The 22656-nt window shown below is 43.5% G+C and overlaps 1 long non-coding RNA gene across 2 annotated transcripts in view; it reads left to right on the top strand.

Moving 5' to 3' along the window:
• Positions 1-21631, top strand: part of LOC146858334 (uncharacterized) — a 446373-nt gene extending 424742 nt beyond the window's left edge. For both annotated transcript variants that reach the window (XR_014979682.1, XR_014979683.1), the window contains one exon: positions 20426-21631. This is a non-coding gene — a long non-coding RNA (uncharacterized LOC146858334). The remainder of the gene's footprint in view (positions 1-20425) is intronic.
• The last annotated feature ends 1025 nt before the right edge of the window (positions 21632-22656 follow it).

The raw sequence follows: 22656 nt of genomic DNA, 5'->3' as shown, positions 1-22656 counted from the left end.
GCCCTTGTCCCCACTGGGTCGGGCAGCATTGTTTAAAATGATGTCCCTTCCCAGATTCCTCTATGCACTTCAGAACTCCTTCGACATCATTCCAGTGGCCTACTTTCGGGAGGTGGAGAGCCTGCAGAGGAGACTGGTGTGGGACGGACGGGCGCGTATCGCCCTGGCCAAGCTTACTCTCCCCTGGTACGATGGGGGCATCGCGCTTCCCGACATTCGCAGGTATTATTGGGCCTCGCAGTTATCGGCCATTAACCATGCCACGTATGCGCCTGGCTTGAATCCGGCGTATGATATGGATAAATTCTTGCTCCCCGGTGGGAACTATAACAGGGCGCTTTACTCCCGCTCGGCTGGACGGACCCTGACGGGCCCTACTAAGATCGCGGTACGGATCTGGAAGGCGGCCAATGTAGCCATGGGCTGGAGTGAGCGACTAACATGTGCTACTCCTTTATTTGCCTCCGACCGACTGGGAAGCCTCTGGACAACGAAGGGGTTTGACCGTTGGGACACGATTGGCATCAGTAGAGTGGGAGACTTATGGATGAAGGGCGCGGTTAAGACCTTCGCGGCGCTCCAGAGCGAATACGAACTCACGGAAAAGGAGTTCTTCCGCGCCCAGGTTCGGCACGCCCTGCTCTCTGTCTTTGGGGAGGGGACCAAGATCCCTGCCTCTTCGCCCCTCGAGGACCGCATACTCGATGGTCATGTCCCCGACAGTACTATTTCTTTAATCTATAAAAAACTTATTAATAATCGGGCTGACCTCTTGGTGCGCCTTCGGGAGACGTGGACGGGGGACGGGGTGGAATTAGACGACGAGGACTGGCAGTCCGCACTATCGTCCCCCAAGGAAGTAGCCATTCCAGCCCGTCTCCGCCTGGTCCAGCTAAAGATTCTCCACCGGGTGTATGTGACGGGCCCCCGTCTGGTCTCGATGGGATTCTCGGAAGATGGGCTCTGTAAGCGGGGGTGTGGGCTCCGTGCCACCTTTCTCCATACCCTTTGGGAGTGCCGGGAGGTGGCGGAATACTGGCGTCGGGTTCATGGGGTCATGGGACAAGTCACCGGGGTTGCGCTGCTGCCGGAGGTGCGTCGCTGTGTCTTGAATGTGTGGGAGCCCAATGATTATAACGCGGCTCAGACTCGGTGGGCGGCCCTGGGATACATGATTGCCAAGAGGGATATTGCGCAGCTTTGGGGCTCCCAGCGGCCACCCACCGTGTCAGTATGGAAGGAGAACATGGACTGGTGTATGTTCAGGGAGAAGACTGTGTATGTGGCCCGCGGTAAACCCGGGGCATGGGGTAGAATCTGGGGGCAATGGAACGCGTATCGTGGGGGTATCTGTACGCCCCCCCTAGTGGACACCGATATTGCCTTGTCCCCCTGACCCTTGATGGTTCCTTGCAACTGGTTGTAATAATCGAATATAGAGGTTTCTCTCCCGTTACCCCCCCCGATCTTTCAGTACTCCCTCCTGTTGATAGCTAATTGAAGGTTTGGAATAAAGCCCCCCGGATGTAGCCTGACCCACGCTTTTTGCCCTTATGCCTCGCCTTTTGTTTTTTAGTTGTTATTTATGTTAAATGTATGTCTCCTGCTTCTTTCGAGCTATCCTGAGCCATTTACGGGGCTGGGCCCCAGGAGTCGCCTACTGCCTTAACTAATGTACGATCCTTTCTGAATCTAGCGGCCGGCCCTGGTGGTTGTAGGCCCATGCTTGTAACTGACTTATTGTTTCAATAAAAATTTAAAAAAAAAAAAAAAAAAACAAGTCAGAAGTGTTGTTGGTGGGAGGGAACCATGATTGTTGGGGCGAGCTGTGGTGGCCCAAGAGTTTAGGTACGGCTCCTGTCCTTAAGCTTGTAATGAAGAACCTGGGGGTCTGGATGGACACCTCACTCAATTTTCAGATTCAGACAAAAAAGGTGGCGGAACATGTTTCGGTTTGTTGCGCGGGCTCAAACCCATCTTGGCCTTCTTCGATGCCACAACTAGGCAGATCATTATTCAGGCCTTGATCTTGTCTAGGCTCGATTATGCTTGCTCGTATCTGGAGCTAATAAATCTGAAATACAGAGGCTACAGAGAGTCCAGAACGCTGCCGCAAGATCTCTTTTGGGCCTGCGCAGAACTTGCACAGTGACCAGTGCCATCTGTTGCCTTCACTGGCTGCCTGTGGCCAGGCAAATTGAGTTTAAGGCACTGTGTATAGCCAATAAAATTTTGAAACTGGCATCCCCACAAATTCTGTCTGATCTTCTTTTACCTTACACTCCTACACGATCACTTCGATCCATGGGACAATGTCTGGTAGTTATCCCCCGGGTGAGAAGAGTCCGCGCCGGCTGGCGCTCTTTTCGTAATAGAGCTGCCATTCTGTGGAACTCTTTGCCGGCCCACATTCGTGGGCTTACTAACTATCTTCACTTTAGGAAAGCCATTAAAACATTTTTGTTTCCTCCCTTGTAGGTCTCCTGTGATTCTATGCGTGCTATTCTCTTGCTGCTTAGCGCCGGGACGCCTCTTAGCTGGGGCAGCTGTCACGCTTTATAAAATTCTTACCATAATATAACTTAACAGAAGGTGTCACACATGAGATCTGGCAAAACTTACTTTGAGAATTAAGCTTGCACTGTTGCCAGGCATGGCTCCTCCGTAATGGTGGAGGATCATTGCCCCACTGATTAGAACCAGCAGATGATAAATAACATGTTGATAAAACAATGGTATTATGATTTTATTCATCTTTGTCTGACTTAGCCAAAGCCGATGGAGTCTAGGGCAGGGAGGGGGATGTGGTGGGCACTGTAAGGGCGCATGTCGGTTTGGCCGGCCATCTTAGGAAACCAACATACGTATTTATATTTCTCCAACCCAGCTGTGTTACACAGCTGGGTAGAAAAAAGGCACAGGCGTCAGACCAGTCCTCTCAGGCCAATCCTAACACTTCCCTAATGCTAGTTATAGCATGAAAGCAGCATCTGGATTGGGTGGTAAGCCAGTGCTTTCAGTGGTGGCTGGCAGCAGGGCAGAGTGGCGGGGTGGAGGGAACAACATACGGCGACAAGAACAACAAAAGAAAAGAAAACCATTAACCTTGCACACACTGCATCACCGACTCGGTGCTCTTCTGTTGCACTGCACAGGCTCCCAGACTCCCCTGCGGCCAAACCTGACACTGCTCTCATGCATGAGAGCAGCATTAGGATTGGCCTGAGTGCTCTCGATTTCTGCTACCGGAGATACTGGGAGCCTGTGCTTGCATGTCTCCAACCCGGCAATGCAGCTCAGATTGGAAACATGCGGTTTGCATTTCAGTTTGGCCATACTGAGACGGCGGTCTAAACCGACATGTGCACTGACAGCAGTGCTGAAACACTCTCCTTCTAGCCTGTCAACGTCTAACCCCACCTCCAAGACTCATTTAAAAAATAAAACGATAATAAACCTGTGTTATTATCATTTAATTTTTCAAGTTTTGTGGCTGCTAACGGGGGAAAGGGTACTATGTGCTTTGTGGCCCATGGACTGCCAGGAAGAGAGGCAAAAGACACACAATTGATAGACGGAATGCTGAACGAATCAAAACATTCACCCCCAGTTAAAAGATCTGGGTTAAATCCATCATTCTTTTGCTCACCATGCCACCCCAGTATAGACCTGGCCATATGCAAATCAGTCTTGACCCTGTGCCTCATGGGAATAGTCCAGCCCAAACTGCCAAGCCAGGTCCTCCCTGGACCGGAAACAAGCATCCTAGGACCGGTTTCGGGGTTTCACCCCTCTTCAGCCAGGATAGCTTGATTCCAGTGGCACAGTAAGCCCAGCACCCACGTCTGGGCATACCAGGCGCACTTAGGGAGAGAAAGCAAAAGACACACAATTGATGGACAGAATGCTGAACAAATCAAAACATTCACCCCCAGTCAAAAGAGCTGGGTTAAATTAATTCCATCATTCTCTTGCTCACCATGCCACCCCATTTTACACCTGGCCATGTTTAAATCAGTCTTGACCCTGTGCCTCATGGGAACAGTCCAGCCCGAACTGCCAAGTCAGATCCTCCCTGGACCGGAAACAAGCATCCTAGGACCGGTTTCGGGGTTTCACCCCTCTTCAGCCATGATAGCTTGATTCCAGTGGCACAGTGAGCCCAGGACCACGTCTGGGCATACCTGGCACACTTAGGGAGAGAAAGCAGAAGACACACAATTGATGGAAGAGAGGTGCAAGCAGCAAGTAAGTCTTTTTTATTTATTTGCATTCTCCTAACCCCCTCCGCGCTGTCTCACTACTTTAGGTTGGCAGCAGCCACCACTGACTGCTGCTGCCTTATCACAGATATGAAGGTTGCACTGCTCCTATAGCAAACAAAAGCAATAACTTCTCCCAAAAATGTCATATAACATAAGCAATATGTCTATAATGTGCAAAAGCCATGAATCAGACCAGTAGTTCTGATAGTTTATTCATCTTAGGTACAAAAATATTTTTATGTAACTAATATTTTTAAAATCGAGAATAATAGTATTATTCATGGCTTTTGCACATTATAGACATATTGCTTATGTTATATGAAGTTTTTTGGATAAGTCATTGCTTTTGTTTGCTATGGTCAATTTCCCTGCCCTCTTCTCCAAATATATCTAGTTTAGTGTGGGACCCTCTTTGATCTTTTGATGCACTGCTCCTATATGCAGCCTGTGCTTTAACTTTTTAATGTATGAGGGCAACCTGCATAGCTGCTGATTTTGTGTACTTGCTCTGTGCCTGCAGAAAGACTGCATCGGAGTACATGGTCAGTCTTCAGTAATTAAGGAGATGAGGAGTGAGCACAGGCTTGGCAAGCACTAACTGGCACATGCATCAACAATGCCATTTGCAATTCCTTATTAGCGAAAAATAAGGATTCGCTAATAAGGAATAGCAAAAGGCTATGCATGTAGAAATCGCTTACAAGATAGCGATTTCTAAACATTCCTTAATTGCGACTCGCAAATTGCGAGTCGCAATTAAGGAATACCTCCCCATTTATTCCTATGGGCCTAGAGACCCATAGGAATGAATGGGAAGACTTTCTCAATTTGCGATTCTCAATTAGAGAATCGCAAATTGCTCATGCAATTTCAAGGGTGCCAGGGTGTCAAAAGGACACCCTGTTGCACCCCTGAAATCTGCATATGAGTACATCTTGCACACACACATGCCCCAAGGGCATCTGTGTGTGTAAAATGGAACTTTGAAAAATGCACTTTAGTGCATTTTTCAACGTTTTTGCAAATTACCATGAAGTTCAACTTCATGGTAATTTGCTCCCCCTATTAGCGAAATCGCTAATATTTTTACTTCAATGCATTGCATTTAAGGAATCTCAATTTGAGATTCCTTAAATGCAATCGCAATTTAAGTAATCGCAATTTAGAGATTACTTAAATCGCGATTTTTGCATTTGGGATGATGCATCCCAAATGCAAAAATACCGGTCGCAAAGGGGCAGATTCTGAGAATCTGCCCGTTTGCAACCGGTTTTTGCTTTGATGCATGTGGGCCTAAATGAGGTTTCCTGCCAACTCTGGTCGAGGAAATCCAGTAGGAAGAGAAGTGTCCACAAAATGGTACTCTTCCATCCGTTAGGTAAGAAGTTGAGGGAAAACTCTACAGACCGTATGTAGTAGCCTCAACTTCATAAACTGTGTAAAAGAAACCTCATAAACTCAGTAACATGACTCCCTACAAACCAGTCAGGACCACGCCCTCTAGCCCCTCGATTCACATGAACAAGATCAGGAGGCAGAACCTACTGAGTACTTGACTCCAGGGTATGCAATGGTCTTCTGTTGAGTCTCCAGGCCATGGCTACATTCAATTCTTTGATAAATGCACTGACATTTTAGAGGTTCTGTTAAACATATTATTTTTTGATGGTCTCTCTTCCCTGTGTATTTCCTAGCACACTAAATTGTGTGAAACATAATCAACTGCAAACAGCGTTGGCACATGGAAAGGGCAAGTTTTAGGGAACTGGTCTCTGCCCTTGACATGCTAAATAAGCGCCAGACACAGTGTTAATTCTGGAAAGAAATAGCGAAAAAGTCCCAAAAGTACCTGTGCCGCTGCATTTAGAATAAGAGGAAGTCTTTGCAGAAGGTATTGGGGAAGGTCCTTCATAAAGATCATTACCATAGTCAGATTGGAACCTAGCACAAGCAACCATGAACCGATGTGGTTTGTGCAAATAAAACATGAGGATCATCAAACAGAATCTGCAAATCAGAGACAACAGCACCAATAAAGGAACGTTAACATTGTGAAGTCCCCAGATTCTGTTATTCACCTCCAATCGTGATGAAGCAACCTTTCCTTCACCCTGGTGTTCACCACGGTACCCATCGAGCGCGAGCGGAAGTGCTCTAGAAGGTAGTGGATTGGCAGCTCATAAGGACCAATGGCTGAAACCCCGCCTCCTTGATATACCTAGCTCAGTCTCACCAGAGGTGCCTTGCAATTGGTTGAAATGTCCATGACATACAACAGAGGTTTCTGCTCCGATTTCCACTTTAATGGGATTCGCAGCAGGTATTTATCATTGTACAGCTCTCAAGCGTTGACAGGTTATCATTTTGCTACCAGTGTTTGAGGCATCACATTTGCCCAAAGGTTACACACCATCAATGGGAGTGATGTATATTGGTGTCCATGTCCTTTTTGCAGCATGGAGGGCTAATTAAATCACATAAATACTTACCATGACTGTCAACGGCTTACACTGCGAAATTTGTAGAAATTTTGCAATATGCCCAATTTTTAGCTTCAAGGATTTCCAAGCAAAATCTGAGAATGGGCTGGAAGGGTGGTACGAAGCATAACTAACACAACCGATGTTTGCCCCTATTTTGTTTTCAACTTGCTTTGCCAGGTCTTGCCAGTGTGGAAGCTCATTGCGTTATGCACTTGCTGCAAAGCTTTTTGTATATGCGTCACAGTGGTGTGGCAGACCAGTGGGTATATTTGGTTTTCCAAAAACAAACCCGCGTACAGTAGGTTTTTTCTTAGAGGACAGAAACTCAGCGGCATATTTACAAGCAAAGTGGCAGAGCGGAGCATTAAGCCAAGAAGGCTAACGCAGCACTTCATCATTTTTTAAACACAGGGATGCAAAGTATTGACAAACATGCAGTGCACCCCTGTCTTTCCTCTAGCGCTGGCAGTAAAGAAGCAGCCTAGTGCAAACACAGGAGCCATGTTGCAAGGGTGCCTGCACTGCAGGGGGGATTGTTTATGTGCAGGAAGGGGACATCCCCCTGACCACAGCGTAAGACCCACAATTGGGTTAAAGTTTTAAGGAATGACAAGTACACAAGCTTGGATCCTTAGATAAAGCAAACATATGCTGTATTTAATGAGTATCTCAATGTTGCGTCTTCATATCGGAGCAATGATCCAAATCAATTTCAGCAGCATCAAACAAAGGACTTGGGTAAGTATATTCCTTACTAATGCATTTCGGTCTGTTACAGACTTTCGGCAGGGAACACGCTCTAAAATAAATTACAGCCTAAATATATTTGAGAGGAAGCCAAGCCAAAAATGGTAATGCAAGTACGTCATGATCTGCGGTGATGTGTGTGTCAACGTCTGTGCGGGAGAAACAAAGTAATGAGACGGCGTGTAAAGTAAACCTGTCGAGTGTGACCATCTGTGAAAAAAAATCCAAACACAGTGCCCGAAATTATGAAGCGCCAACGACTGCTCCGTTTTAAAACTAATCAATGAGCCATGAGAAAGACTAAAAACTAGACAAAGTCGGTATAATTCAAACGATGTTAAATGACTAGTGAATCTTGTGAGTTTTGCCCAAATCAAAAAGAAATATGGTGTGCGTTCCAAAGAGCATGAACAAATGAATGGTGACGAACAAGTTAAAAGGGCTGTGGTGTTCGTTCCGAGGAACGTGAACAAACAAGCAGGTAAGTCGCTAGTGATGAAAGTACGTTATGCAGTACTTACGAGTCAAGCCGTAATGTGCACTGCCAAATGTGCCAGAAGGTGTAACCGGGGAATGAATGAGCCGCGGTTAAAAATACAAAAGCAACCAGTGAAAGAGGACTGGTCCCAGTTAGTGGAACCTGTTAGTCGCCATCTTGGAATGGTGTTGAAAAATAATGAAGTGAGCTGGTGTGACAGACTATAACCGGGAAATACAGGAGTAGTGAAAAATAAATCAAGACTGGATACATGAACAAAATAATCACGATCATCACATAACATGTGCACGGATGAATCACATGGTGACACAACAGTAATGGATGAATGCAACTTCATGGGTACTGAAAGATGTGAAATGAATAGATAAGAGTAAAGATAGTATATACTTCACAAGAATGCGAAAATGTGAAATGAGTTAAATAGATAACTAGGGGAATCGACCCCCGAGAGCAGCTTCAAAATAGAGTTAAGCTAGAGAATAGAAAAGAAGGTAAAAGGAATTGGAGACGTTTAAATGTCGTTACAGAAGAGAACGGTGAGCGAGATTATAGATAGCACACATATTCCATGCGGTCATTCAATCCGTTGGGTTTAAAACAGTTCAGGAATCTAATCCAATGATTTTCTCGTTGAAGTAGATGATTGTTATTGTCTTTGCCTTCTGTTTTTTCTCAATTGTTTTCAAAACCAACTGGCAAATGTTATGGTTATGTTCGGCGAAGTGGGCGGCCACCACTAATTTCTTATTTTTAGTTCTGATGTTACTCTTGTGCTCATGAACTCTAGCTTTAACTTTTCTTTCCGTTTTGCCCACGTAGACTAGGCCACAAGGGCATTTTAGCAAATATACTACATTCATAGTGTTGCAAGTTGCATTAACATGTAGATTGATTTTCTTACCTCTCATGGGGTGAGTCATCCATGATCCTATTATAATGTTGTTGCAATTGCTGCAGTTGTAACATGGGTTGGTGCCTTTGTATGTGATGGAGTGAATGTTTCTCGGTGGTTGGGTCAACAGATCCTTCACATTCTTGCCTTTGTTTAAAGCAAAGATGGGTTTCTCTGAAAAAAGTTCCTTGAAGTCAGGTTCCATGGCTACTATAGGCCAATGCTCAATGATGTTTTTTTTTAATCTATCACTCATTGTGGAGAATTTGAACACCACCATCATCCGGTTTTGAGCAGGCTTTTGAGTCTTAGTGAGTAATTCTGCCCAGTTTCTCAAAAGGCTGCAGGCTGCAGGCTGCAGGCTTGTTCCAAACTTGGGACGGGTATCCTCTTCGAGCGAATCTAGTTAGCATGGCTTCAGATTGTTGAACATATTTATCAGGTTGAGACACAATCCGTTTCACACGTAATAACTGTCAGTATGGTAGATGGTTTTTAAGAGATATTTGATGGAAGCTGTTGAAGTGTAAGAGATTATTCCTGTCTGTATGTTTGCCAAAAATGTTGGTTTCCAGTTTGTTTGAAACTCGACTGACTTGAACATCCAAGAATGTCATGGTGCTTTGGTGTAGTTCAAAAGTAAATTGTATTCTCTCATTGATTTCATTCAACACATTTAAGGCGTCAACCAGTTGTGATCCTCTCCATAAGATGAATATGTCATCTATATACCTAAAAAAGATAGAGGCGTGTTCTTGCCAGATATTGGTACATAGGATGGATGTGGTCTTCCTCAAATGTATGCATGAAAATGTTGGCATACGATGGGGCGGCACATTACAGTACCCATGAAGTTGCATTCATCCGTTACTGTTGTGTCACCATGTGATTTATCCGTGCACATGTTTTGTGATGATCATGATTATTTCTTCATGTCTCCACAGTCTTGGTTTATTTTTCACTACTCCCGTATTTCCCGGTTATAGTCTGTCACACCAGTTCACTTCAATATTTTTTAACACCATTCCAAGATGGCGACTAACAGTTTTCACTAACTGGGACCAGTCCTCTTTCACTGGTTGCTTTTGTATTTTTAACCATGGCTCGTTCAGTCCCGGTTACACCTTCCGGCACATTTGGCAATGCGCTTTACTGCCTGACTCGTAAGTGCTGCATAATGTACTTTCATCACTAGCGAGTTACCTGCTTGTTTGTTCACGTTTCTCGGAACGCACATCACGCTCTTTGGAATGCAAACCATAGCCTTTTTTGATTTGGGCACAACTCACAAGATTCACCAGTAATTTAACATTGTTTGCATGATACCGACTTTGTCTAGTTTTTAGTCGTTTTCACAGCTCATTGTTTAGTTTTAAAACAGAGCATGCGTTGACGCTTCATAATTTCCGGCACTTTGTTGGATATTTTTTTTACAGATGGTCACACTCCGACACTTTTTCATTACACACCTTCTCATTACTTTGTTTCTACTGCACCGACGTTGACACACACATCACGGCAGATCATGACGTACTTGCATTACCATTTTTGGCTTGGCTTCCTCTCAAATATATTTCATTTGTAATTTATTTTAGAGCATGTCCCCTGACGAAGGTCTGTAACGGACCGAAATTCATTGGGTAGGAATATACTTACCCAAGTCCTTTGTTTGATGCTGCTGAAATTAATTTGGATCATTGCTCTGATATGAAGATGCAATATTGAGATACTGATTAAATACAGCATATGTTTGCTTTATCTAAGTTTCCAAGTTTGTGATCTTGTCAATCCTTAAAACTTTAACCCGATTGTTGGTCTTATGCTGTGCTCAGGGGGACGTCCCCTAACCAGGAGACGCTACTTTAAGTGAATTCATACACTCCATGACAAGAGAGTGTAACCCCAGAGGCCCGCTACAAACATACAAACTGCACAACCAGGTAGTGCGTGTCCTCACCTCATTTATGTGCAGGAAGGAATACCTTCCTGCACATAAACAATCTTTACAAGCGATTTGCAGTTTGTATGTGTGCTGCAGCACACATGGAAGGAGCAAAATACGAGGAGAAATTAAACATTTCTGCTCGCATGGCCTGTTTAAGACTAGGTATTTCCTGGTCTTATCTTTGGCGCTGCCCCATACCTCATAAATATGGGGCAGCATCAAAGAGCAATGGGTGTTACGGCGGAACCCCACCACAACACCCATTGCCCACCCCTTTTGCGATAAGTGTATCGTGAAAGGGGGCCTTATTTACAAGGTGGCATTAAGCCACGTTAAATGGCTTACCGCCAATAAGGCGATGCCCCTATCACCACAGGAATGTCATTAAAAGTAACGTTCCTATGGCATTAGGGAATTGTAAATATGACCCTCAATGTCCCCGACATGCTGACAATATTTTCTCAGCTCAGGGCAGGACAAAAAAAAGGTAGTGTCGGAAGGGCTGGGCTAAACAGGGCTTTTTTCTGATGTCATAGATCCAGTGGTTCTCAAGTAACTGGCCCAAGCCGACAATGTTTCTGAAAATTTAGTTAGCTGAGGCTCTGGCATCAGAAAAACTATGCCACTTTCTCACTCTTGAATGAGGCAGGGGAACTAAGAGGGTGGCGGATGGAGCATCTGGCAACCTATGGCAGACATTCTGTTACCTCCCATCTTAACAAGCATTGGCAATGCTGATAGGTCTGGCTTTAAATGAACGTATGGAAATGTGAAGCATTACAAGTAAATAGCATGGAATGAATACTTATCTGTGTGGAAGCATAGAACTGTAGATGAATATTGGTTAATGTCAGGTGACAGCTGTACTTTCAAGCCAGACCTAAACATTCATGTAAGTTGATCCCTGCTCAACACCATCTGTGCTGCTGCCAAAGAAAACACTATACAGTATCCAGTTATCTAAAGCACTTTAATAGCTTTACTATGGCAGGTGTATGTCAAGCTCAGGCAGCCGGATAAATAAACAAAATGAATACAGCTGTGTGGAGGGCAAGCACTCTTTTGTGGAAGCACACAACTTGTACCCAATCAAAACATGTACTCCTGGCTCCCAACATGCGGGTGAAGCTATGGCCTCTTTCTCACATAATTGTCTGGTGACAGCTGCGCTGTCAAACTAGACAGTGGAAAGGTCCTTAAGGCACAATTTTCCATTGCTGGTGCTGGACGAACTGCTTGTTGGTTGGACCACATGAGAGCTAAAAAGTGGGATTGCTTCCATCTGGCCATCTTAACCATCAGTAAGCGTTGTGACAGGCAAGACCATGTAGAATTCCTCAGGAGGTGTGCATGCTGCCCTTGGAATCCCACTGCAGATGGAAGCTAAAAGAGTGGAGGCACAATGATATTTACCTCATTGTAAGGCTCCTTTCTCATACCTCCTCTCTCCGGCTAATTGTTTGTAAGGCATTCAGTGGCACTGAGGAGGCAGGAACCTAGGTACTTGGGAGGGCGTGGGGCAGCCTGGAGACAGGGGTTTACACAGGATAGAAAGGGCTTGCTCTACAATGATTACTGCAGTGGTGTTAAACTGTGGTCTGAGGACCCCTGGTGGTCCGTGAGGCCGAATCATGCGGTCTACGACTGTGTTACAAACTTAAATAAAATTAAAATTAATACATTAACATTAATATAGTATGCACAGATAAAGAAATAAAATAATAAATGTGGAAATATTTGACATATTTAATTGTGACTTAAACAACGTATTTCAGTGTTTGAGCATTTGTTTGGTGTACAATTGTTTTTGTATTTTTGTGTATTGTTCTGAGGTTCAAATCATAGAAATTGCTTAGGCATGGGGTCTCCAGCTTCCAATAATGACTCAGTGGGAGTTTCCAGATTCCAGTAATGATTCAATGTGGATCCACAGAAGTCAAAAGGTTTAGAGCCACTGGATTAATGCTTCTCCAGTGTCTGCAGCTTAGCGCCTTTGAGGTAGCTGTTGAATTGCTTTATGTCCATGCCCTGTTCCACCAATCACCGGGGAAGAGGGCCCATGAAGGTAGGAGCCATTTCTGAGAAAGGAAAGGAAGGTTGCACCTGGGCCTGTGTTGCGGCACCTAGGATTTAATCTCATTACATGGCAATACAAGGAGGCACCTGGAATGGAATGGAATGGCAATAGGTGGACGCTTCAAGGTTTGCCTGGGCATAACTGGTTGGGTTTGAAGAGTTGCATGCTCATATAATGGCTTCAGCCCTTATACAAGATTTATACGGATTACTTTTCGCAAGCAGAGTTTCTCTTTCTGTTAGTTGTTGCGTGGTCTTTGTTTCAGCGCCGGGACACTCCTGGGAGCAGCCGCGCGCTTTATAAGTGCCATATAACATAATAACAAGGCTTTACACCGACATATGATGCCTTTACCTGGGCATGTGATGCATATCCCTGTGCAGATGAGCTCTCCAAGGGTCACAATGCACTTCCTATGTATAATATATGACTAAAGGTGTACTTTTATGAAGTGTAAAAGGTACACACCTTGCATCAGTGGAGGGGACGTGAATGCAATGTTAAATGAGGTTATGCTTTTGAGCAAGAACAAGACCACAAATGCAAGGGAATCAGGTTCGTGCAATTACCATTTCAGGTAGTATTACTGCATGAACAGGGCAACCGAAGGATTCAGTCTGCATCGTGTTGCACATCCTCAGCACTAATGTACATTTTTGACATATAAACCCTATGAGCAATAAACAATGTGAATAAAACTAAATCCGGTAAAAAAATAATTTAGACATAAATTCAAGTCCGTTACAAAAAGAAAAAAAACTTCCAATGAAAGTACAGGTTGCAAACAAGCTCATCTATTATCAGTAAAATATGGGGAATTCATAGTAAATTCACACAGCTCATTTTGTAGTTTGCGTTTGTGCTTTCTGGACTTTTACACTTGGAGAACTTTCATCAACAGTGTCAAACTCTGTTTCTAGGTTATATTTAATAAACAAACGGTAACTATTCTACATGGCGCCTTTTATTTTCAGACCAAAATACATATTTCAGACAGAACTCAACTCTCGTGGATTAAAATTACTATCACAGCCCAATCATATTTCCATACTTTACAGGTAATCTCCTTATTCCAGTACTTCCTGAATGAGATGTAAGCCCCACCTGCACTTATCAACACCCTTTCACAAGCTTCGTTTCATAATAAATCACATTCTCCAGGCAAAAACCATCCCCTCCCATCCCTGCAGAAAAGATCTCCTACCCTCCAGACTTCCTGTTCTCTCCAAGCCCTCTGACAAATGGAGGTGGCAATACAAGGAGGCACCTGGAATGGAATGGAATGGAATGGCAATAGGTGGACGCTTCAAGGTTTGCCTGGGCATAACTGGTTGGGTTTGAAGAGTTGCATGCTCATATAATGACTTCAGCCCTTATACAAGATTTATACGGATTACTTTTCGCAAGCAGAGTTTCTCTTTCTGTTAGTTGTTGCGTGGTCTTTGTTTCAGCGCCGGGACACTCCTGGGAGCAGCCGCGCGCTTTATAAGTGCCATATAACATAATAACAAGGCTTTACACCGACATATGATGCCTTTACCTGGGCATGTGATGCATATCCCTGTGCAGATGAGCTCTCCAAGGGTCACAATGCACTTCCTATGTATAATATATGACTAAAGGTGTACTTTTATGAAGTGTAAAAGGTACACACCTTGCATCAGTGGAGGGGACGTGAATGCAATGTTAAATGAGGTTATGCTTTTGAGCAAGAACAAGACCACAAATGCAAGGGAATCAGGTTCGTGCAATTACCATTTCAGGTAGTATTACTGCATGAACAGGGCAACCGAAGGATTCAGTCTGCATCGTGTTGCACATCCTCAGCACTAATGTACATTTTTGACATATAAACCCTATGAGCAATAAACAATGTGAATAAAACTAAATCCGGTAAAAAAATAATTTAGACATAAATTCAAGTCCGTTACAAAAAGAAAAAAAAATTCCAATGAAAGTACAGGTTGCAAACAAGCTCATCTATTATCAGTAAAATATGGGGAATTCATAGTAAATTCACACAGCTCATTTTGTAGTTTGCGTTTGTGCTTTCTGGACTTTTACACTTGGAGAACTTTCATCAACAGTGTCAAACTCTGTTTCTAGGTTATATTTAATAAACAAACGGTAACTATTCTACATGGCGCCTTTTATTTTCAGACCAAAATACATATTTCAGACAGAACTCAACTCTCGTGGATTAAAATTACTATCACAGCCCAATCATATTTCCATACTTTACAGGTAATCTCCTTATTCCAGTACTTCCTGAATGAGATGTAAGCCCCACCTGCACTTATCAACACCCTTTCACAAGCTTCGTTTCATAATAAATCACATTCTCCAGGCAAAAACCATCCCCTCCCATCCCTGCAGAAAAGATCTCCTACCCTCCAGACTTCCTGTTCTCTCCAAGCCCTCTGACAAATGGAGGTGAAAACAAAGCGAGAGGTTCAGAAGTACAAGGACTGGATGGAAGCATCAAAATAATGAAGATTACTGGTAAGTAATCCCGACATTACTTCCTCTTCTGCTTCATCGGCCCATTCCTTACTGAATGTGGATATACCCCAGCCGCGCATCTTCATCCAAGCCGGAAATAAACAAACAAGTTGCAATAAAGTTCAAAACCAGGCGTGCTGCCATCCAAAGTTTATTGTAATCGTTTCAGGAAATCTCACAATGTAACTGCATTTTATTTGAGGTATAACACTTCCAACATGATCAGTTGAACCAAAAAGTAATTCATTATTTTGATCAACATCCAATCTGTAATGAGATATGACGGTAGATAGACGTGCTTATGCGCTGGTTTACAACTGTGTACAAAGGGAACACAAGCCCATTCTGTCCATGAACTCACCACCCCTGTAGTCGACCCAAAAAACTCCCTCCCTGCCCACTAGTGATAAAAGGAAATTACAGTTGTAATGCGGGTTTATGAATCTGAAGGATTAGGGTGAGTCTGGTAATATCCTCTTCTCTTCTCTATGAAATATTGCTGAATGGAACTTGAGAATAAAAATAAGTTGTTACATGCTGTAGTTCGTTCCCCTTGTTTCCTTTTTTTCTTTATTTATTTATTTAGAGAGTTTGATAAAGTGTGAACATGACCCATGGATATCAAAGCACTGTACAACATAGCCCATAAATACCTCATACACATAAAAAAACTTCAAGTAAAATATCATAGTAATAAATCCTGTCATATACAAACGATAAAACAACACACAAGATGATGGACGGAATGTTGCACATTGGCAAAACATTCACCCTCAGTCACAGATCTGGGTTTAATCCATCGTTATTTTGCAGATGGCTGGGTTCAAACTGGAACGGCATGGTGAGCAAAAAAAAGATGGATTTAGGCCCAGATCTCGGTACTGGGGTGAATGTATGACATTGTTCTGCATTCTGTCCATCAATTGTTTTTTTTGCATTTGTCACCCCGAGTGGGAAGGGTATGCCCAGACGTGGGTCCCTTGCTCTCTATGCCTCTGGAATCAAGCTATCCTGGCTGAAGAGGGGTGAAACCCCGAAACTGGTCCTAGGATGCTTGTTTCCAGTCCAGGGAGGACCTAGCTTGGCAGTTCGGGCTGGACTGTTCCCATGAGGCACAGGGTCAAGACTGATTTGCATATGGCTGGGCTCAAACTGGAACAGCATGGTGAGCAAAAAACGATGGATTTAGGCCCAGATCTCTGTACTGGGGTGAATGTATGACATTGTGCTGCATTCTGTCCATCAATTGTTGTTTTTGCATACACAAACGATAAGCTTCAAGTTCAATACCATAGCACCTCTCATCTATTCATGATACTATGTGTTCGTTGATATAGCGAAGTCTGTCGGAGTAGGAGCCATGCTGGTGAGGAGAGTTTAGTGCCTAGACCTTAATCTAGGAATCTGTTTCGTAATATAGTTTTGTCTTCTTTCTTGAAGGTGACTGCAGAAGGGTAGAGTGTTCTAAATTCTTGATGCTGATCCAGAGAGGGTACTGGCATAGGTATTCAGTTTTTTTATCTGGGAGGTTCTAGCAGGAGTGAGTTTGCGCTGCGTGAGGAGCAGCTACCACCTGATATTGTTAGCTTGTTTTTGAGGTACCTAAGTGTTTCATTGGTGAAGTGCCCTGTATGTCAGGCAAGCTATTTTCAGCTGACTCCTAGTTTCTACTGCGAGCAAATGTAAAGACTTTAAAGAGGAGGTGATGTGGTTGAATCGCCTCTTTCCTGTTATTAACTTCACAGCAGCACTCAGTGTAGCCTTTAGTTGAGCAGTGTGTGCTTTTGGTATGCCCGCTAAGGTTGTAGATCTGTAGTCTAATATAGACCATACCGCAATTTGAAAGTCTTGTAGCTGTAGGAAAGAATTCACCTTGTTGAGGAGGTAGAGTTGGTTAGACGCACTTCGAGTGGATGAGCTGTTGTGAGATTGCATACTCAGGTTTCTATCTAGAGTTATCTTGAGGGATTTTGTATTTTCCGCAGAGATTGGAGTGCAGTTGAGGGCATCAAGTTGGGTCAACCATTCTTGTATTGGAGGTGAGCATTGATGAGGTAGAAGAGTAGGAATTCTGTTTTCATAGAGTTCAGTTTGAGGTGATCATGTGCTAAGCAGATTTTGGATATCCTAAAAATTTCATTGATTATTGTGATATCATTGCTAGAGATGCACGATGATCGAGCGGATCTCTTCTTCATGGAGGGATTTGAATTTGTTACATATCACCCTTTTTAGGTCTCGCCTGAGCCAGCGCCTTAGCGCTGCTCTGGCGAGAGCTATAGAAAACGGGGATTTGGAAGTGCAAATGAGTGCTTTTCAGGCCCCCAGCTACAGTGTATGTGCGCCAGGCGCGCGCACCATTTGGCAGCCTGCGTGTACATTTTGCGGGCGCTTTGATGTTCTCAGTGAGCCGCGCAGCCACTGCGAACATCAAAGCGGCCGCGAAATGATTACTTTCACAAGTGAAACATTTGCCACCCCCTCCCTTATCCCACTTCCTGCTTGTTCTCATTGTAAATTCAAACCAAATCATTTCCTTTACGATTCCATACGTATTTCTTCACTAGCCCCTCACATGTTTTATGATTTACTTTCTAGTGCTTGCCATTAGAAAAGCATGACTACACATCCCAAAATTCAATACTACGCTGATTTTTTATTTATTTATCGCGAACTCGACCCGAAGGTATCAGAGCGTTTTACATGAGCACCAGCGGCGTTACAGACTGACGCATTCATTTTGTTAGGCACAAAGAGATGCAGTCATCTGCCCAAAATCACAGGGTGTTGAGCATCCCTGCCGGGACTGGAACCAGATCCCCCAGCTTCCAAATTACAAGAAGCAACACATTGCACATCACTGCTGCAGCCACAATCTGCTCTGCACATAACATGCTAACGGCCGCAGCAAAGAATTAATAACTCTCTCCAGCCCAAAAAATATGCCTTATATTTTTACTTTTAAAAAGGGAGACGAGATCAGGTCATCAACAGTTTTTCTTAAAGATGAGCCTCCTTCAAAAGGGCCTTGCCTTATCTGCGGCTGCCTCTAAGAGTGTTTTATAGTGGGATTACAAAGCTCTTTCGTACTGGAAAATAATTAATACAGATGCTCACGGCTAAATCTTCCGGAATATCAGCGCCACCCAAAAAGCACAGGTCTGCTTGGCTGTTAAGCGTGGTTGTAATGTGTTAGGAACTTTACAAGTAGGTTGAATTCACGGTACGGGGAAAAAATGATGCAAAACATAGAAAAATATTTTTATAGCCTAACGTCCCCAATTTGAAGCTCTAATTAAAATGTTTCTTTTGTTTTCGGATCACCTATCTGCGTCACTGTTAACAAGTCATCTGGACAAAAAAAAACTGAACACACGAAGGGTCACAAAAAACATAAGTACGTTTTTGTATTTTTTTCAAATTAGAAAGGGGAAAAGCAGCATTACGCAAGAGGAACGAGATAAAATGCTTTAGATTAGTGAAAGGGGAGTCCCGGCATTCTACTTTGTAAAGGATACTGTGCAAGTAATGCCATGGTAAGAATGATTTTACAGTGTGTTATGGTGGGCTTTTATTGCCACCAAGTTCACAATGCTGGTGGGCCGGCGCTTAATCCCTGGGCAGACAAAGGCCTAAATAAACACAGCTCCTTCTCTGGGAAACAAGCATTTGCAATGCATTAGGTCTCGCATTTACGCGAGTTTGAGCTATTGACATTGCAAATAACAATGCCTATTGGCATTGTCATTTACAATGCCAATAGCTTTAACTCGTGTAACTGCGAGACCTATTGCATTGCAAATGCTTGTTTTTGTTTGGTGATGCTTAGTGGGCTTTGCGTATTTTTTGTGGCTTTGTTATTCATATGTTCATGTTGCATGAGGATGTTTGGGACTGATGGCTTCCTGTTGTGGGTGGTGATGACTGTCAATTTTTGATATTTTCTCTTCAAAGAAGGACGCAAAAGCTTCACATTTCTCTGTGGAGGTGTCTGAGAAAATGTTTGTTAATTCCAAAATGTTTGCCTGGTTGGCTTTAGTCTGCATCTAGTTGGGATCCAATGAAAGATGCTTTAGAATAACATATGCTCTTTTTGCAGGTGTTTCTTTTTTCCTGTAATTGCTTAAGGTGAGCAGTGGAGGGTTCATGTCTCCAGAGACTCTCTGTGAGTCGCAGTCTTCTTCTCTCTTCTTTAAGATTTAACTAAGGCTGGGATCCTTTGTTCCTTTGGGGCTTGAGGTAGAGTGGGGCAACTACCTCGATTATCTCAGTCAAATTCTGATTACAGTGATCACTTAGACCTTGCACGCTCAAAAATCATTTGGTGGTGAGAGTTTGTAGTGACAGAGTGAGATCTGTTGATATTTCTTGTGTCTCTGGATCAGTGTTTGGGTTTGATCCCTTAGCCTCTTGATTTTTGTGTGTGTGTCGTGATAGGGAATAGAATTTGGTGGTGGTCTCACCAGTCTGTTGGGTTAACGGAGTCCAAGTTTAATATCCCCTTGTTTGATAGGATTAGCTCGAGGGTGCCCCCTCTGTCATGTGTTGGCATGTTTGTTTAAAGTGGCTGCCTTTGTGTCATTAATGCTGTTCCAGTGGAGATTGAAATCTGCTAGGAATATGGCGTTTGGGTGAAGCAGTGAGTGTACCGGGATTGTTTCCATTAGCTGTTCGGTGAACAGTTATCTTTCTACCCCCTTTCCTTTCCATCCCAGTTGGAATGCCTAAGGACGTTAAAACTGATTGTTGCATAATAGATGGTATGAACAGTCATTATATTGTTGAGAGGATGACGGTGACGACATTGAGGTTCTTGCCCTGGATAAATGTACCTGTTGCCATCACATCTTCTGCCTGGTTGAATACTTCAAATGCTGGCGACAAGTACAGGATTTCTTGTGCGCTGCCACTCTGCTTGTGTGGCTAGGGAGTGGCGCTCTTTATCCACCCTGTAGTTTCTATGAGTTTATACCAACAGCACGTTTTCTGCTGACATTTCTTCTCTTCCCTCCCAGGTGTGAAGTGGATACTGAAAAGAACTTCAAGGTTTGTGACGTGATGATCTTCGTCAGCTGAGATACAGCTTCACACCAGCAGCCTTCCAAGCAGCGTTTCTAGACAGTCGGCGCCATTTTATATATTAATTGACTTTGTTAGTATTTTGTGCGTTCCACTAGAAGTGTAGCATTTTGAGTTGCTGAAGGAAACACTTTCATCAGTGGAACACTGTGCTTTCTGAAATGTTAATTTTGTTTTCTCTTTAGCACTCTTCCTTCCAGTAATATGTTGAACCAGACCCTTTATTTGTACTTTTAATGTCCGTTACACAGAATCTCTATGGGACATATATACTGTTGACACCTCAATAAGCACCTCACACAGCCTGTCTTCAAATAAAGGCATTTTCTAGGGACATTAGTACTGAGGAAACCCTTTCCAGACTAATGTTGAAATACTACGTTCAGCACATAAGCACATTTTCCTTTCCTTCATACTTTATTTTTAGTTTTTTTCTCCATTTTCATTTCCTCTCCACCAATTCCCACTATGCATCCTTTTCTGAACTGTTCGGTCCGGTATCTTTAAACTGCGCAGCACTGAACATCTTTTCTATGTGCATTTGAACTTTGGGGAACATAAATATCCAATTTGAACCACCACTAAATTTTTTGCACAATAAAGGTAAACCACCAATCTGACCCCTCAGGATATTACGGCATGGATTAGGAACTTTTGAGGCACCCTATAGCGTGTTTGCGGCACATTCTTTTATATGTTAATAACAAGAGAAACTGGAGGAAAAACATCTGGTGTATTCTCTCCTAATCACAACAGCAAAGGGCTCTTTCTCAAACTGACACTATTTTGGGGTATGAGTGTGGGCTACGACCCTGGTGGAGGAGACCTCTTGAGGTGTAAAATGTTTGGAAAAGAATCCTGTGTGAGGAGTGGTGTGGGTGTCAAAGTCTACTTAGGCAGGAAGGAATAGGAATGGTGTAAAAGTGTTAACACTACCTCCTGGTGGATCTCAAATTTGATTCTTGTCCAGAGTGGGTTTTGGCATGAAGAAGAGCCCTGCCTGCAATGTTCTTTGTGGTGGTATTCAATAGTTACATTTTAAAAATGAGGGTTGACTGGGGAGATACTAGGGCTACAATTGACCCTCACCAACTCTCACTTTCATTTATCATCTTTTTTAAATAATAAAAATGTATAGCTGAATGCAGACAAATAACCGACCAAAGTGTCATGGATTAATACATAATGTTTCATAAAACGTAGTGACTTAAAATATTTAATGTTTATTGATAGTTCGTAATAAGTGGTTTATGTGTGCCTGCAATTTACACACACAAAGATACCAGATGATGCCCTGCCATTGGGACACTGTACTCCAGTACTAGGCTATCCTTCTAGAAAGCATTGTCTGCAGCTATGTTGGTCCAGTTGATTCATTGACGTTTTAGGTTATTGTAATTGCATTTACATAGTGCTTACTACCCCTCACAATGGATTGAAGAGCTTTATGATTAGTAGCACACTACTCAGGATTCCAAAGTCAGTGGTTATTTCAGTGGTTGTTGTTGGTTATTGTCATTAGTCTTATGCGCTCAAGGAAATCATTCCATGCACTTACACCAGTTTGATCCGCTACAGGTAAACGGGACTTCTGGACCCTGACCCAACTAGGCAAACTATCTCACGGGATCAGGAACATTTGGCTGCAGGTTCCGTGCATGCAGTAAGTACATTAGTCAAGTGGTTCCTTTCAATAGAGGTGGAACAAATGACCTGTAGGTAGGTTACATGCACATCTCAGCAGCAGGTGCATTATGCCCAAGCTGCCACTTCAGCGCAGGTTCACACAGAGGAACACGTTGAGGCCCTATCAGATGTTCATGCTGCTCTTCATCTAGAGATTGAGGATGTGCAGAAGAGCCCTTCCACACCCCAACACTATGTGCATGAATAGAGTTGCCCAGCTCCCAAAGGCCAGCAGATTATGACCTCAGGTCATGTACTCAGGTTTTGCTCATCTGCCCTTCAGATTAGGCAGGAGAGACAATCTATCTACCTCTGTTCGAAGAGATTACTGCTTTAAAATTAGAGGACACATCCAACCATCTCCTCTTCCAAGAGACAGCAATGCCATCTCCTCTTCCAAGAGATAGCAAGGCTAATAGTCTGTCTACAAAACAGCTGAAACTGCCCATTAATGACAGGAAAGGACTCGATAAAGTCAGAA

Source organism: Triturus cristatus, chromosome 3_2 (assembly GCF_964204655.1).
Source record: "Triturus cristatus chromosome 3_2, aTriCri1.1, whole genome shotgun sequence".
Taxonomy (NCBI): domain Eukaryota; kingdom Metazoa; phylum Chordata; class Amphibia; order Caudata; family Salamandridae; genus Triturus; species Triturus cristatus.
This window is presented reverse-complemented; position numbering and strand designations above follow the sequence as displayed.